This window comes from Euprymna scolopes, chromosome 19, assembly GCF_053919585.1.
Source record: "Euprymna scolopes isolate OS-2025 chromosome 19, ASM5391958v1, whole genome shotgun sequence".
Classification (NCBI taxonomy): Eukaryota; Metazoa; Mollusca; class Cephalopoda; order Sepiida; family Sepiolidae; genus Euprymna; species Euprymna scolopes.
In genome coordinates this window covers 95,190,100-95,206,671 of record NC_136500.1, presented here as the reverse complement: position 1 = coordinate 95,206,671, position 16,572 = coordinate 95,190,100, and the positions used below count along the sequence as shown (strand labels likewise).

The window sequence follows — 16,572 nt, the reverse complement described above, 5'->3', positions numbered from 1 at the left end:
TGTATGTGGATATCTTCATTACCATGTGTATGTGGATATCTTTATTACCATGTGTATGTGGATATCTTTATTACCATGTGTATGTGGATAACTTCATTTTGTACTAGTCCTGAGTTTATGGGTGGCAATTAAAGCTGTCATATGCACCGATTTCGGGCGTAAAGAGGCTAACACGCAATAAATAGACACGATATAAAAAACTGTTTGACATTATTTGTTTCGTTTATGCTCAGGGTAAATATGAATTTTTTTTCGTTTATGTTCAGGGTAAATATGTATTTTTTTTCCGTTCATGTTCAGGGTAAATATGTATTTTTTTCGTTTATGTTCAGGGTAAATATGAATTTTTTTTCGTTTATGTTCAGGGTAAATATGTATTTTTTTCCCGTTCATGTTCAGGGTAAATATGTATTTTTTCCCGTTCATGTTCAGGGTAAATATGTATTTTTTTCGTTTATGTTCAGGGTAAATATGTATTTTTTTTTTCGTTTATGTTCAGGGTAAATATGTATTCTGAACAAAGAAACATTGGTTGGATACGAACTCTTGTTCATTTCGTCTTAACGTAACCGTATGTGCTCTTTATTGATTGATATTCTTCAGTCTCAAAATAATTACTTTCAAAGCTAAGTACAGAGGAAAATCTTCTACCTATGCAGCAGAGAGTATAAACCACCAAAAAAAACAAAAACAAAAAAAAACAAGCACTTATAATCATGGTTTCTGTGCAGTAGAAGAAAAAAAGAAAACAGAACGTTCCTGGATTTAGCCTCGGACTGCCTTGATGACTTCGGCTTAGGAGTTTTCATCTTAATTGACTCTCGAAAACTATTCTAGTAGTGGGCATGGCCGTATGGTAGCGGAAATCTTTATTTTTTTAATGTTCAGTAACTAATCTAATAGTCCAGGGTAACCTGAACTACCCTTAACATTTCAACTATAAAATATTTGATAAAACTTGATATTTTAAATTTTCATTAAAAATGTATTTTTGAATTTTTTTAAACGTAATTTATAGATTTTACAAGTCCATTTTAGTTATAATGTTTTTAATATTGAAAATAAAGTTATAATGTGATTTCCTAATTGTTTTCACGTTATGCAATACTAAGTTTCATTGTTACTTTCTATTATTGTCAATTTTACTGGCGGTACAAACGCATATAAAAGAACCGGATTTGTCACAGGAAGTGTAGTTTGGTAATCTTGGTAGATTCAAACGAGTTGCTATTTGCATGATTTCCAGAATTATCTTCGGTACTCCTGCAGAGAGTGATCCGTACTGAAATGATAACGTTATTATTTAAAAAGCCATTCTTAACATGGGGAGGGTGTTTTGTAGCTATTCTGTACTTTAACCTTACAATTAAATAAAAACATATAATAAAACTTGGAAATACGATTTTAAAAATAGCGCGGATCACTCTCTGCATTAGCACCTTATCTTCATATTCAAGGAGATGTGTACTTACCATTGATAGACAGATTTTGATATTCGTTTCATTTCCCCCAGATTCCTGTAATAAAAAATAGTATTAGTTTATAACTAGTAATAATCACAGATTAACACAAAATGTATTAGTCGTTAAATCTAAAGTCACATAGCAAACAATTTAATACATCCTTTTTAGACGTCTATACATACATGGATTTTCATCGTTTAGTAATTCGGTCTGTTGAGTGGCAACTATAAAAAATACTGGCGTGTATATATTCTTTATATATTTATTTATATATAACCTTTTTATTGAAAGAATCCTAATCTAGCGCGTTCTTTTCTTTGTAATGTTTAAGCTTTATTTTTTCTTCTGTAGTCTGTAACGCTTCGTTGTATTTTTTTTTATTCTCTAGTCTTGAAACGCGTTAATTTAAAAACATTTTTGTAGTGTGTAACGCTTATGTTTAAAATAACATTTCATTAAACGGGAGAGCCCTTAAGAATGAATTCGTAATTATTTGTTGTTGTAATTTAATCCCAGAATATTCACTGAGTGTAGTCCATATACAATTTCACCAATGAAACTGTTGAATTGTCTGGTGTACCTCATCTTAAAAATTGGAGTTTTTTGTTGTTTTTTTTTTCGATTTGCTATTTTTTTTCTTCTGGGGGGATTCTTTTTATCTTTTACTCGTTTGAAGTGTATTCGCCATAATTATTACTTTATTCAAACGAAAAAGTTTATCCCGAAACGTTTCAGAGAAATGTGTTAAATTGATTTTTTAAAGTGACATAAACATGTATCTTTTGTAAAAGAATAACGCCGCCACGAAACGCGATACAATGTTGCTTGTTTAATGCGGGGAATCCCTAACCTCAAGAAACAGAACATGTCGTTATGGCCTATTTAATGTGAGCTTTAAAAAGATTCATACCTAAGACAGCCAGGCTAGACTGCAGATTAAATACAATCTGCCCCTTTATTTTAAGTACAATGTCGAGACAGGTTTTATGGTTGAATAGGTTTTCACCACTATGCTGTTTGGCTACAAACCTGCCTTGTAGCTGTAAACATTTTGGAATCTAAATTTATGATAATACGAGTTTAGTTTGAGGGTTTTACGGCATGTTAACCCTTTTGCAGTAATTTGAAACCTAACTCCAGTACCCACTGAAAAATGGCTCGTTGTTGAACTTTTAGCTATAAAGCGAGAAATGTAGATTTAATGCTTAAACAAGCAGAGTCGACCTGATAGAATTTGAACTCGGCATCGCTGATTTCATATAAAACAATAAAAAGCTTGTAAAAAATGTTATATCAATATATAAAACAGTGTTGTTAATCTGTTTATTATAGAAATATTTCAACCTAACATTAAAGTAAGTTTCAATACGAATTAACTTTTTTTCAAAGAATCCACAGACACGAGTTAAATTTTATTTCGATTCAACTTGGGGGCCATTCAATGATCGGTCAAAGCCATAAAAGAACTGAAATATATCAAAACGCAAAGTAAGGAACTCATATGCACGCAAATAGAAAAACACTGATTTGAATAATCTTCAATAAAAAAAAAAAAAATTCAGACGGAGATGAATTTCTGTTTGGAAATTAAACAAAATTCATTAAAAAATCAGTTGTTTTAATTCACGATGAGATGTACGCGTACATTTAAAAAATGACGACGATTTAAAAATTTTTTTGCATACACTGATTTGCACACTAACAAAAAAAGTATCAACACTGCATTAAGTTGAAATTCGGGTTTTCAATTTTTTTTTAATCATTTTTTTTTGTATAAACAGCAAAGGACCACCGTAACATTAAAAATAAAATTAACACATACCTTTAAGTTTTCTATAAGTGTTTGGATTTATTAAATGTAAAGAAGTTATTCATTTTAACCCAGAAACGGATTTAAATTACAACAAAAAACACACACACACACACACACAAATATACGTATGCATTATGTAACGTACGATAACGTTTATGAAAATAATATCTCGACGTAATGAATTACAATCACGTTAACACACCGGTTCTCTCCAGATCACCGAAGTCAGGAAACGTTGAGCCTGGCCAATACCAGATGGGTGACCATTTGGGAAGGCTATGCACTGTATGTACCTTCTGGGAAGTTTGGGAAAAGAACTCCTCGCTACAAAAACATCTACAAAGTTGTGGATGACCAATGCCCTTCCAGGGGCTGAAGGCTATAGTTAGTAGTTTAGTGATGAAATATACAGTATAACCCAGGGATACGGTGGCCATAGGATACAGTTTTTTCCGGTCCCTGGTTACAGTATTTGCCCCGCCTTACGGCGTTATTTATAATGTTATTTGATTATATACATGTTTATTATATACTGTACTGTATTTTGTTACTAATTTTAAGGCTGTATCCCAGGGTTGTACTATATATATATATATATATATATATATATATATATATATATATTAGTCCTCTCGCGAAAGAGCAGGGCACAACATGTTTTAAATAATAATAATAATAATAATAGAATAACAATAACAAAGACTTTCGCTGGCGAGGACCGTAAACAGTTATACAATTCTTTTGAAATTTTTATCTCTATTTTTCTCGTTATATACTGAATATTTCTTAATGAAACCGATATGAAATATGTTCCTTATTAAATTTTAAAGATTTTCTATTCTTAAAAAAGTTTTTAAAAACTTAATCTAAAAAAGTTATTTTAAAGATTTTGTTAAAAAAATTCAGATTTTCTCATTATTCAGATCTGTATTAAAAAAGAGGGTTGCAAAAAATGAGTGTGTGAGGAGAAATACAAACTGAAACAGAGACGATATTACAGAGAGTAATAATACAAAGAGGGGTTTGCAAAAATGAGTTGTGTGAGGAGAAATACAAACTGAAACAAAGAGAATATTCAGACCTGTAATAATACAAAGAGAGGGTTGCACAAATGAGTTGTGGTGTGAGGAGAAATATAAACTAAAATAAGCAGAAGGAAAGTTTTAAAATATAATCTTAAAACGATAAGATACGCGTTAGAAAAGCATTTCATCCAAAGCATGAAAATTGTTAAACCAAATGTTTTTACTATAGGCTTTAAAAATAAAGGTACAAGATTCAATTTGAAATTTATTTATCTTCAAAATGCACTTTTATAAATTCTACAAAGTAATGTATAAACATTTACTTTAAATTGAATCAAAAAATTACTTTGGAATTATATTATGTAATGTACATTTTGTTCCAATTTAAAAACATTATCTTTCATCTAGCAATTAATGATATAGATATAAAATTTTCAATTATTTTTTTTTTTAAAATGCAACAAAATGTACATTACATAAAATAAATCCAAGGTAATTTTTTGATTCAATTTAAATTAAATTTTTATACATTACTTTGTAAAATTTATGAAAGTGCACTTTGAAGATAAATAAATTTCAAATTGAATCTTGTACCTTTATTTTTAAAGCCTATAGTAAAAACATTTTGTTTAACAATTTTCATGCCTTGGATGAAACGCTTTTCTAACTTGCATGTATATATATATATATATATGTGTGTATATATTAGATGATATTGTTCGCGATAAATGGTTGTGTTACAGCTACTAGTACATTTCTTCTCCCTGGGCATTTGAAACATATATATTGAGTGGTATGGTTTTGATTCTAGATTTTTGATTCTCAAAGCTAAGGTTTAAGCCGAGAGAGTCTTACGAAAGAAATGAAATTCAGAAAATACCGATCAAATTCAATGTCAACCTTATCTATTTTAATCTTTAAATTGGATATTAGCCCTATATTATGCTCCCTAAAACAGTTTATTATATTCTAAAGAAACTGATATTTAGGAAATATTTATTAATTTGTGACTAATACCTATTGTTAGAATTTCACGAAAATTTGAGGTGTCTAAAGTTTCACAAAGGTCTCTTACCAATTTGCAAACTCAATCTGAGCGTATTAAAGATCATAACGATCGGTTAATTAGTTGTAATAGAATGTACAACATCAGGACGCATATGTCGACCGAAGTTTAGAAAACGAAGAAAAAATCCACCCGATGTTAAATCTCTTCATCTCGCTCTCTCTTTCAGTAAGAAAAACAAGTCTGTTTTCCAACATCTTACGTAAATGTCTCTTTTGAATCCCACGAAATTTGTTTATAGTGGTATGAGGAGGTCACGCCCTCCTCTCATAGTGCTTTATTTTTCAGAAATAATGTCACAGGCTAAAACAACAAACACATACTTATTATAATTAGAAGGATGAAAAAGAAACACAAGTTTTAGAAATGCAATCCCAACCCTCTCACTCACTTTATATATATATATATATATATACATATATATATATATATATATATATATATATATATATATATATATATATATATATACACACTAGCAGGGGATTTGACATTGTCCGAGATTGAATGAGAATCAACAATTATTCCACACTTCCAACAGTTTTTATTGTCATGGAAAACGTTGAACTCGCTCATTTTTTTATCACGTCGATTAACTGCATGCTCTAGTCGAGGACCCACGGCGGTACACCGGGAGAAAGTGTTATTTTCCCGCGGTGACTTAGTCCATAATACATTGTAGTTTACATTGCACTGTAAAGAACATACTGTTGATTTTATGAAATCATTTTTATACAATGGCTTATATTAAATGATTTTTTTTGCTGAGCTCCAATTTTTGGAAGATTTCAAGATTTTATGACTTGACCCCTTTTCGACATAATCATCCCAAACTATCGAACCTGAATACTCCTTGCTATTAAAATTATAATTTCCAATCAAAACATTTTACCCCTACAAGCTTCTTCTAAAATGCTCCACATATGCGTACAGAAACCTAAAAACGACATGTGGCCATAGTTCAAAAACTTGAACTGATTGATTAAACCAATGTTTTTTTTTGGGGGGGGATTCAAAACAAAACAAAACAAAAAAACTTCTGGCATCGATAAGGATACCAGATCGACTGTGCTAATTCCAAATCTGCGGTTAGTTTGGTTAGTTCAACAGTATAACTGCGATGCAACAACACACATGCACACATAATAACAAATCGGTTTATGTATATGCTAGCAGGGTCAGAGTTACGACGTTGCCCGGGGTAATATAAAGAATGACTTAACTATAAAAAATATCCATAAAAATAGAATGAAAATAGTTTTTAGTTTTTGAGTCAGGAATCACTGTTCTATATAAATTTAAGGTCAAATGAGCACTTCTCGGGCCATTTAGCGGTAATATGTAGACGTGGATCAAAATATTTATTCGAATATTTTAGAGAAACTAAAAGTTTATGTTAAGTAAGATTATGTTTTATATTTCATTTTTCTTCGGTAGATAGAATTAAAAAAAAATCTTTTTGACATGAGACTTCATAATTTGAACACTCATTATTTTTGCGGACTGTTATCCTCATCTTCATAGTTGTTTCTGTTGTTTCAGTACGTGAAGATAGCGGTTTCAACTCAAGCAGGCCAAAGGATTAGTTGGTCAAACCGTGGTGAGATATCAACCATGAAAGGTAGTAATTACTAGGGATAAGTTACAGGACTCAGCATTCTTATCTCACCGCAGTTAATCACTTGAAGAAGGTCGGAGGATGAGTTGACTGAAACGTGGCGAAACAACAACAAATATAAAGATGAGGATAACAGTCTGTAAAAAGAATGAATGCACAAATTAGAATGTTTTAAAGTGCGGGAGCAGTAATTTATATTGAAGGATAAATTTCTTTTTACGCCTCCCCCATTTTTTGTGTGTGCATGGTGAAAAAGAGGATTATTCTTTTGGGTGCTTTTTAGGAATAAATATCCAGAAACTTGCAGTCAGACAATTTTATAAATAAGAAAAGCTACTCATGTGGTTTATTTTCATTTGATAATGAATCCTCATTTATCAGGGCTAAAAGCTATTCAAGAGAGAATAAGTTAGAAAGAGAAGAAGAGAGTTCTGTAACGATTATTAGATTTATAGAAAATGAGGAAAAAATAATCACGTCTATCTGCGCGTTAAACGAAGAAAATAAATTTGCAAATCGACGGTAAAACCATAGTATGCAAGACCAACAAAAATGCCATTTTTAATTTAAGCATGACAGACCAAACGACCGACAAAGAGCCTCTTATAATTATGCTTAATCACATGTAAGATGTGTTCATTTCGATGTTTCTAACTGAAGCCAATTGACTGACAAAGCATCTTACAGTAATACGAGGACACATGTAAAACCGCCGAATTAGTTGAACTAATCCTATACATGATATCACGTAATACCACATGATATTATACAAACAACAAACAATTAAAAAAACGTCCAAGAACTCATTCTCAAATAATATCTATTAGTTAAAATAATTTGTTTTCCCCCTTCTTCTGAGGCGACATGAATAATAAAAGAACCATGGCATGTTCAGGAACCCAGACTAAACACCTATCCCGTCGAGGGAGAGAAACCGTATTGGCAAAGATGGCATATTGTCCGATATGTGACGATATAGTCAATTTCAGAACGAGGCGAATGACCTATAAAAATAAGTAAAGAAAGACGAGAGAGAGAGAGAGAGAGAGAGAGAGAGGGGAGGGAGAAGGAGAAAGGCAAGGTCAAAGAGCAGCTTTTTATATTTTAATGAAATATTTCTCTTTCATCTGGTTTTATAATCAGTCACCTTTACATCCGTTTGATTCTGCCATCTGTGCGCTTCTGTTCCCATTATTCATTGTACACACACACACACACACACACACACACACACACACACACACACACACACACACACTAACGCGCTAATTTATGTACACACATATATGAAAAATGAGTTAATGGAATAGTGGATAAGCAAAGTAACAGACTGTAAGAAAAGAAAGCTAAATCAATAACTGTCTCAACTATAATGGCGTGTGTTGTGTTGTTGTTTATTAGTCTATTGCGTATGCACTTTCTATTTCGTCAATAATTTTCACGTGATATATGAAAAACAATAGAACACGCATCAGGTCCGCCTGAAAGCCAAATCACAATGCAATATTAGAAAAATAAACAATTATTTTACTTGCTTAAAATTTATAATTTAAATATATTTCGGAGTCAAACTCCATCCTCAGTATGTTGTACTTTTTTCTTTTTTGTCTTATTTCTTGCCATGTAAAGCTGGAGAAAGAAAAGCCAATTGGCAAAGATCCGCGCGTTGTCCCTCAGCAGTTGTATTTTGAAATGCCGGAACGGTGCGTTGGCTACACGAGATTAACGTCCAGGGTGCGAGTTGATTCAATATATATATATATATATATATATATAATTATTCGGAATTATATGATCATGTCCAATTCTTTTTTCTTTTATTTAAGTTAAAATGTTCCTATTTTTCTGATGAGTATGTGCGGAAAATATTAAAAATTGACATAATAATTATATGATTGCTTTTGTGCTACGGAACAGGTGCTATTAAAAATGAACGCTTTGGCATGTTGAATAAAATAAATGATAAGATGAATAATGTCTTGAAATTTGAAATATATTTTGTCATCTCTCTCTCTCTCTCTCTCTCTATATATATATATATATATATATATATATAGAGAGAGAGAGAGAGAGAGAGAGAGAGATAAATCAAATTGATAAAGATGCAAATAATCTTTTAGCAAATAAATCTACGAAGGTGGTAAAAACTCTACACAGTAATGTGGAGCAATTAATTGCAACATGTAATATGGTAATTGTGGATTTTCTAGTGAAAATTCAACTTATACAAGTGACAAGTCATCGATATCTTGAATTTAGTTAGTATTTCTAGAAATTTAAACCGAATTAAAAATTAGCACGTTCTATAAAATATTCAGACCTTCTTTAGAATATGTCTGCAGTATATATGTAATATGGTTTATGGAAAAATCATGTACGTAGGCTCCAAGAATTCAACATTAACAACCAATTTATGTACAAATTTTCTTGAAATAAAATCTCTTCATCATCACAGGGATTAGACACAAAATAAAATATTTAAACAGACGATCAAGACCAAAGTGAGGATAGACAACTTTTATACAGCAAATCATTTTATAGGTTAAAAATAGATAAATGCAATTTATCTAGAAAGATTTGTATAAGCATTATATCAAAGCGAGTACGCATATTAGAAAAAGTGGGACGATAATGAGAGACTGAGTTAGGATGTTTACATCATAACTACCCATAATAAAATAGAAAACGCAATATTTTGCTGACAACGAATTATTCTTCAGGAAAAGCCAAAGAATTAAATAATACATAAATTTTGTCAGAAGCAAACATAAAGAAATTTACAGTTTAAAGAGTTTAAAAAGTATTATCAGCCATAGAATAGAAAAAGAACATTTCCATAATTACTCATTCATAATAATTACTCATTCATAATAATTACTCATTCATAATAATTACTCATTCATAATAATTACTCATCATAATAAGTGCTCATAATAAGAGCTAAGAGGAAAAATAAAAAATTGAGAGATAGTAAAATTAACTATTAAACTTAGAAAACAATAATGCACAATGAAGAGTATAAAAATTAGTAAATAGTAAATTTAATAATACTATTTTAGAATGAATATAAGCACTGTATATATATATATATATATATATATATAAGTACACACACACATATATATATGCATATATATTTTCATTTAGAAAGCATTGTTTCAATTAAAACAATGTGTATTTCATATGTATCACGGATTTCTTTTTTAGATTTATACATAAAAAAGACCATTAGAAACATTGAAAATTAAAGTATAATAATTTAATTCTATTATGTATAACAAGCGGGATCTGTGGAAATTCCACAACAAACTAATTCAACATATACATATAACTTGAGTTCCTTCAGTTATAATCAAAACCGAAACCAAAACTTATGAAGAATTCTTGATAAAATGATTACTGGAGTGTAATCTGCTATAATCGAAACCGAAATCGAAACTTATGACGAATTCTTGCTAAAATTATTTATAAAAAAAATAAATGACGCGAGTGTCATCAGCTATAATCGAAACCGAAACCAAAACTTATGATGAATTCTTGGTAAAATTATTTATTGCAAGAAATGGAAGTCCATAACAATTAAACGACAGTCACTCAGACGTAAGCGTGACAAACAAAATAAATAACACACAATCTATCCTATTAATATATATATATATATATATATATATATATATATAATATAAAAATTAAGCTAATTATGTTTTTTTTTTGATATTGTGATATCGAAAAAGTTTATTCTCATTAATCTATATTCTTATAAAGTTGTTCTTTTTTTCGGTTTTACATTGATATTAAAAGCCTACTTTTTCTATTTAAAAATTCTCAAACGAACTTCTTAATATACTCAGTCATAGATATGCACGCGACCACATGTATGTTAACTAAGTGGAATATTCCTTTAAAAACGAGCATTAATTCATTTTTTATGATTTCTGATTAGATGGTTGATTTCGTTTCATAATTATGCTGAATTCTATTGATGCATAGTTTCTAAATTCTACATATTGCGTAGAATTTCAGATGAAAACGTTCCAGCACATGGAAATAATTACATATACATATATATATATATATATATATATATATATATATATATATATATATATATATATATATAAAATGACCTTGTCTGTGTATGTTCGAAAAGTAGCTACCAAACTCCTTTTTGAATATTTAATCAATGGAAATTTGATATGTAGTGTATTTAGACCTGTAGCACATTTTCAATTTGGTTTTTAGTCGATAAAATTGCTGCTAAAGAACAAAAATTGTAAAACGAAACAGATGATAGTATTAGAAGTTGTCAACGAAACTTGTATATATGAATAAATCTACATTCATTGGTTGAACAACGTAATTTTGAAGTGCATATGAGCATGGTCCAAAAACTAAAGAATGAGGCTGATATGTTTTGGTTTCGATTCTAGCTGATGGCGCCCAAGGCATATTAAAAAAAACTTTTGATATCCCTATTATATAATAGGTTTATTATAATAACTCATAGAAAATTGGCTCTATAATAGTACATACGCATAAATTAAAATATCATATTTAAGCGTATCTAACGACCGGGCAACGTCGTGGACACACACACACACACACACACACACACACACATATAATACGAATAACAAAGAAGATATATATATAATACGAATAACAAGGAAGATATATATATATATATATATATATATATATATATATATATATTTATCTGACCATGTCAACGGAATTTAGCACTGTCTGTATACAGTCGCGGTAACATCTTTCAGCATACAGCACACAGAAATACAGACATATAACGTCACTAGCAGACATACAACGTCACTAGCATAAACTAGCAGGCCAACCGGCGTTGCCTGGTCGTAAAATACGTTTAAATATATATATATATATATATGGAGGGTGGCGAGGTGGACGCACTTCCATTATCAGGAGCAGTAAAGCGCTTACTTCCCTTCGCTAGTCAGTAGAAGATCCTTGGACAAGGTCGAGTACTCACTTAGTCCCCCCCCCCTCCTCGATCAGGGTACGTGGAGTCACGGCAGGTGATAGATAAACTGTTGAATAGCTTTATTGTTTTTTCTGGAAATGGTCAACTCTTCGCTGTATTAAGCAAACGATACTGATTGAGGTATAATGGCTAAGGCTACCTGCTCTGTTTGAGCAATGCCCCTATAGCAAGTAATTGCAACCTACTATAGGTAATATACTAGAATATCATGGTGAAACGGTCCGAACGCAAAGAGAACTGATGAGTTATGAGCATTGATGTCTGCCAAAAAAGACCTGATACGTAAAGAATATATATATATATATATATATATATATATATATATATATATATATATATATATATATATATATATATATTATTATTATTATTATTATTAGAACGCCAGGATACGGTGGCATTAGGATTCGTTTTTTTTTTCAGGTTACGATGTGGAATACGATGTTTTTTCCGGCTCCTGGTTATGGTATTGACCCCGCCTGCCGGTGTTATTTATAATGTTATTTGATTATATACATGTGTATTATATACTGTACTGTATATTGTCACTAATTTTTAATGCCGGATCCCGGGGTTCTACTAATATATATATATATATATATATATATATATATATATATATATATATATATATATATATATATATATATAGTTAATTAGTTTAGGAGTGAATCCTGGAGATATATCATATAAACATGTGTGTAATCTACTTGGAACAACGAGTGCATAGGGTTTATATAAAGATGAGAATAATTATCCTTTAATTCCTAATCTAAATGTATAATATATACATGTAGAATATCAACTACGTGGGTTTATATAAAGATGTTAGTTTTTGAGAGTAATTATTTTTTAATTCCAAGTCACCAGGGAAAAGTTACGAAAGGATTTAACTTCCCAGATTTTAAAGTAAAGGCCACCGCTAAGTTTACAGAAGAAAATAGGTTGGACCGAACTTCAATGGAAACACATTTAAACATTTCCACGGGGAGAATTATACACCCACATCCATTGACACAGATTTCGTCCATCCCAATTTAATAATCAAGTAAATTACAAATCTTATAAACAATAGAATTAAAAAAAGACAACTGTAGAAAACGATGTAACAATTCCAATAAATATAACACACACACACATATATATATATATATATTTGTAGTCATCGACATACAGTCCTGTTTCGTTGTATCACAACACATCAGTGCCGCTAGACTAGCATCTCTCCCAAGCCAAGGATTGAACCTAGAACCGTCGTGTTGACAGTCAGCGGTTCTCCCACTCGACCATGGGATTGACGCCCGTAAATAACTCGTCGGAATGTCTATTTAAATAGACACCGCCACCACCTTTATAGTGCTCAACTCGTCTGTTCGTAAACAAACAAACAACGAGCTTCGCATTTTCAGCCAATTAAGTAGCGGGTGAGATTATTTACGACAGTGCTCTACCCAAAGAGGATTTGGTTCAATTCTCATTTCTGGCAATTATTTAACATATTAGAACTCTTTTAAAAACTGGCATCTCGGCAACAGCAACCGCTTATACATGAGTTTAATAGACAAACTCTAACAATTACTCTTGCACACAAAACGTAGACAATATAGCTAATAAACACAACGATAAGTTAACAAGCAAAGAAAATGAGACAATTACTAATACTAACAAATACAATTGTAGAGCTTGAAGCATTGCATGTAATATGTATATAGATGAATAATAGAAGGCTAGTACAGTGCTATAATGGAAATATGTCGGTGTTGAAAGGAGAACAAACATAAACTGTTGTAAGAAAAAAGATAATAGAAAATTTTATTTGCTATGTTATTAGTGATCTAATGTGTGTGAACCTGTTTCATTATATATTTCGAGATAAGATCTCTTTATCAAAAGTTATTACCTCGAAATATATTATATATATCATTCAGTGGAGATATGTTTAATGCTTTTTCTCCTCGATCATTTCATCCTCCTTGACTCTTCACGGCTACTCGGTGTAGAGCTTGTCTGTGCCGACACTAATTTTTTTGTGTGTGGAAAGGGTTAGTAAGTTTACAATTTTGTGGTTTCAGTTTTCTTGGTTACATGGGATTTCGTTATTTTTATTTTAATTCTATATTTCTGTATGACCGGGTAGCATTTGTAGCTTATGCGGGTTAGTTTCTACATTCAAGTGTTTTAATTAAGATTTCAGCTGTGTTCAGCATTACCGTATGCTGTATAGTCTCAGTCTCCGCTATGATTCCGACTTCTCCTAGTCTTTTATTCATGTTCTTTGAGACGTTTCTTAGTGTTCCTATAATTATTAGTATTATATTTATGTTTTTTAATATGTTCCATACCATATTCTCGTCAGTTTTCTGAAAAGTTCCGCACATTTGTTTCGTTTTTCTGTTTCTTTTATCATGTACTTTGCTAGGACGGCAAAATCCACGATTTGACATTAATAATAATAATAATAATAATAATAATAATAATCGAGGAGGGTCAAGGAGGATGGAAAGACCGATGATAGAAAGCATTAACCAGATGAGAGCGAAGATGACTAGGATCTTGAGGAAGCTTCAGTCAAAACACCGGTCGCTACCAACGAGAAATCAATAGTAAATAGCCGTTGCGATAACGCGAATTACTTTGCAAATTTTATCGAAAGAAGTGGAAAGTACTGGAAATCTGGGGAGACTTGTTGTCACTCAGACTCCAGGAAACATCGCAGGTTGTTCTCAAATAGAATCTTTGATGTTGTCCTGAGTGGTGAAAATTCCTCGTAGATGATGATGATGATGATGATGATAATAATAATAATAATAATAATAATAATAATACATAGGTAATACACTGGAAGTTATGTAGACGATTGCATATTGAACGCCTAGACAAATGGTACAAGCACAAACCGGCAGCAGTACTGGAAAATGAAAACCACAAGATCCTATGGGACATGGATAAAGAAACAAATAAACCTATCTAAGCAAGAAGACCGGATATCATAATAGCTAACAATGCCTGCCAGATCGCAACTTTTGCCGTTCCAGCAGGCCACAGAGTGAAGATCAAGGAGATGGAGGAGCAAATACACGGAACTAGCCAGAGAGCTCAAAGATAGTTGGAAAATGAAGAAAGTCAAGATAACACAACTCGTAGTAGGAGCACTAGGAACGATACCGAAGAACACTGAAAAAAGAATGGGAGAGATTGGAATCAGAAGGATGGCTGAGAAGATACAACGGATAACAATAATGAAAACTGCGCAAATATTACGGGAAACACTTGAATGTGGAGACAAACACGCACGAATTACAGACACAAACTGGACACACAGAAACGGGCACAGGTGTAAAACGCAAAGGAACATCAAATGGAATCAACGGTATAATTAGACAGCCCTCCTTTTCTTGTGTGTGTCACCATAAACTAACACCACACCAAATAAATGAAGAGGGTCAAGGAGGATGGAAAGACCGAGGAGAGAAGGCACTAACTAGATCTCCGCTGGTTGAGTGCAAAGAGGACTGGGATCTTGGGGAGGCTTTTTGCTCACCCAAATTCCAGTGAAGAGCAATGATCGCTGCCAACGAGAAATTAATGGTAAGCGACTGTTGCCATAACGCAAATCCTTTTCCAAAAGTTTTCAAAAGAGGTGGAGAATACTGGAAATCTGGGGAGACTTGTCATTTAGACTCTAGAGAACACAACAAGTTGTTCTCACAGAACAATCTCTTCGAAAAATGTTTTCATTAATAATTAATTTTCTACCTCATCGATTTTCGTAATCTTTGGATATTTGCCTTACTACGACATGAAAATTCAGTAAATACCATTGGTTTAACTTGAAATGCAATATTTCAATTTTTAAATAAATCCAAGAACTCATATAATAGGTTTGTGTTGCATTTAAATAACATCGAAAGAGAATACCGCCACCTCCTGACTCTGCCACGACTGATCTATCATGAATTAGTGAAGCTTTTTACAACTCTGCATGAATGCACATATTTGTGTGTGTTCCTAAGGAGAAAACTTTGAGAGTTTTTTTTTGAATACGTATTAGAACTTCGTATGTTAATCAACATGGCCGAATATAACACAGCGACTTATTGTTTCGTCATGGGTAATCATCACATAAATCAAAGTCACATTATTCGATGCATAACAACGGTTAATCGCTTTTTTTCAGCCAATTTGGCATTTTTTACTGAGCAGGAAGTACGAACTAAATAACAGAACGCCAAGCTTCAGCTTCCATGTTTAAGTTTTATTTAGTTGTAATGAGGAAGCACTCAGAGTGAAAGTGGAAGACACATTTCTTGTCTAAGTGGCCAGCTTCAATAGAACATACATATATATTATCAGCTATTCAATACGAGCAACGTGTATGAATAAATTAATGTCAGTCGAAATGAGAGAAAGAAAATAGTATCCATCACATTTCGCCAAATTCAATCAAATAAATCTAGTGCCAACAGATCATATCAAACTAACAATGTTAAAGTTTCATCTACATCAAACACTAAAACACAACGAATTAAAAATACGCTGGAAGAATACTCATTCCACGAAGGATAAAAGA

At 31.7% G+C, this 16,572-nt stretch overlaps 1 long non-coding RNA gene across 1 annotated transcript in view; it reads right to left on the bottom strand.

Moving 5' to 3' along the window:
- Positions 1-278: 278 nt before the first annotated feature.
- The window catches only part of LOC145239847 (uncharacterized), a 145,593-nt gene continuing 129,299 nt past the window's right edge, over positions 279-16,572 (bottom strand). The window contains exon 4 of the long non-coding RNA XR_013862383.1: positions 279-1,517. This is a non-coding gene — a long non-coding RNA (uncharacterized LOC145239847). The remainder of the gene's footprint in view (positions 1,518-16,572) is intronic.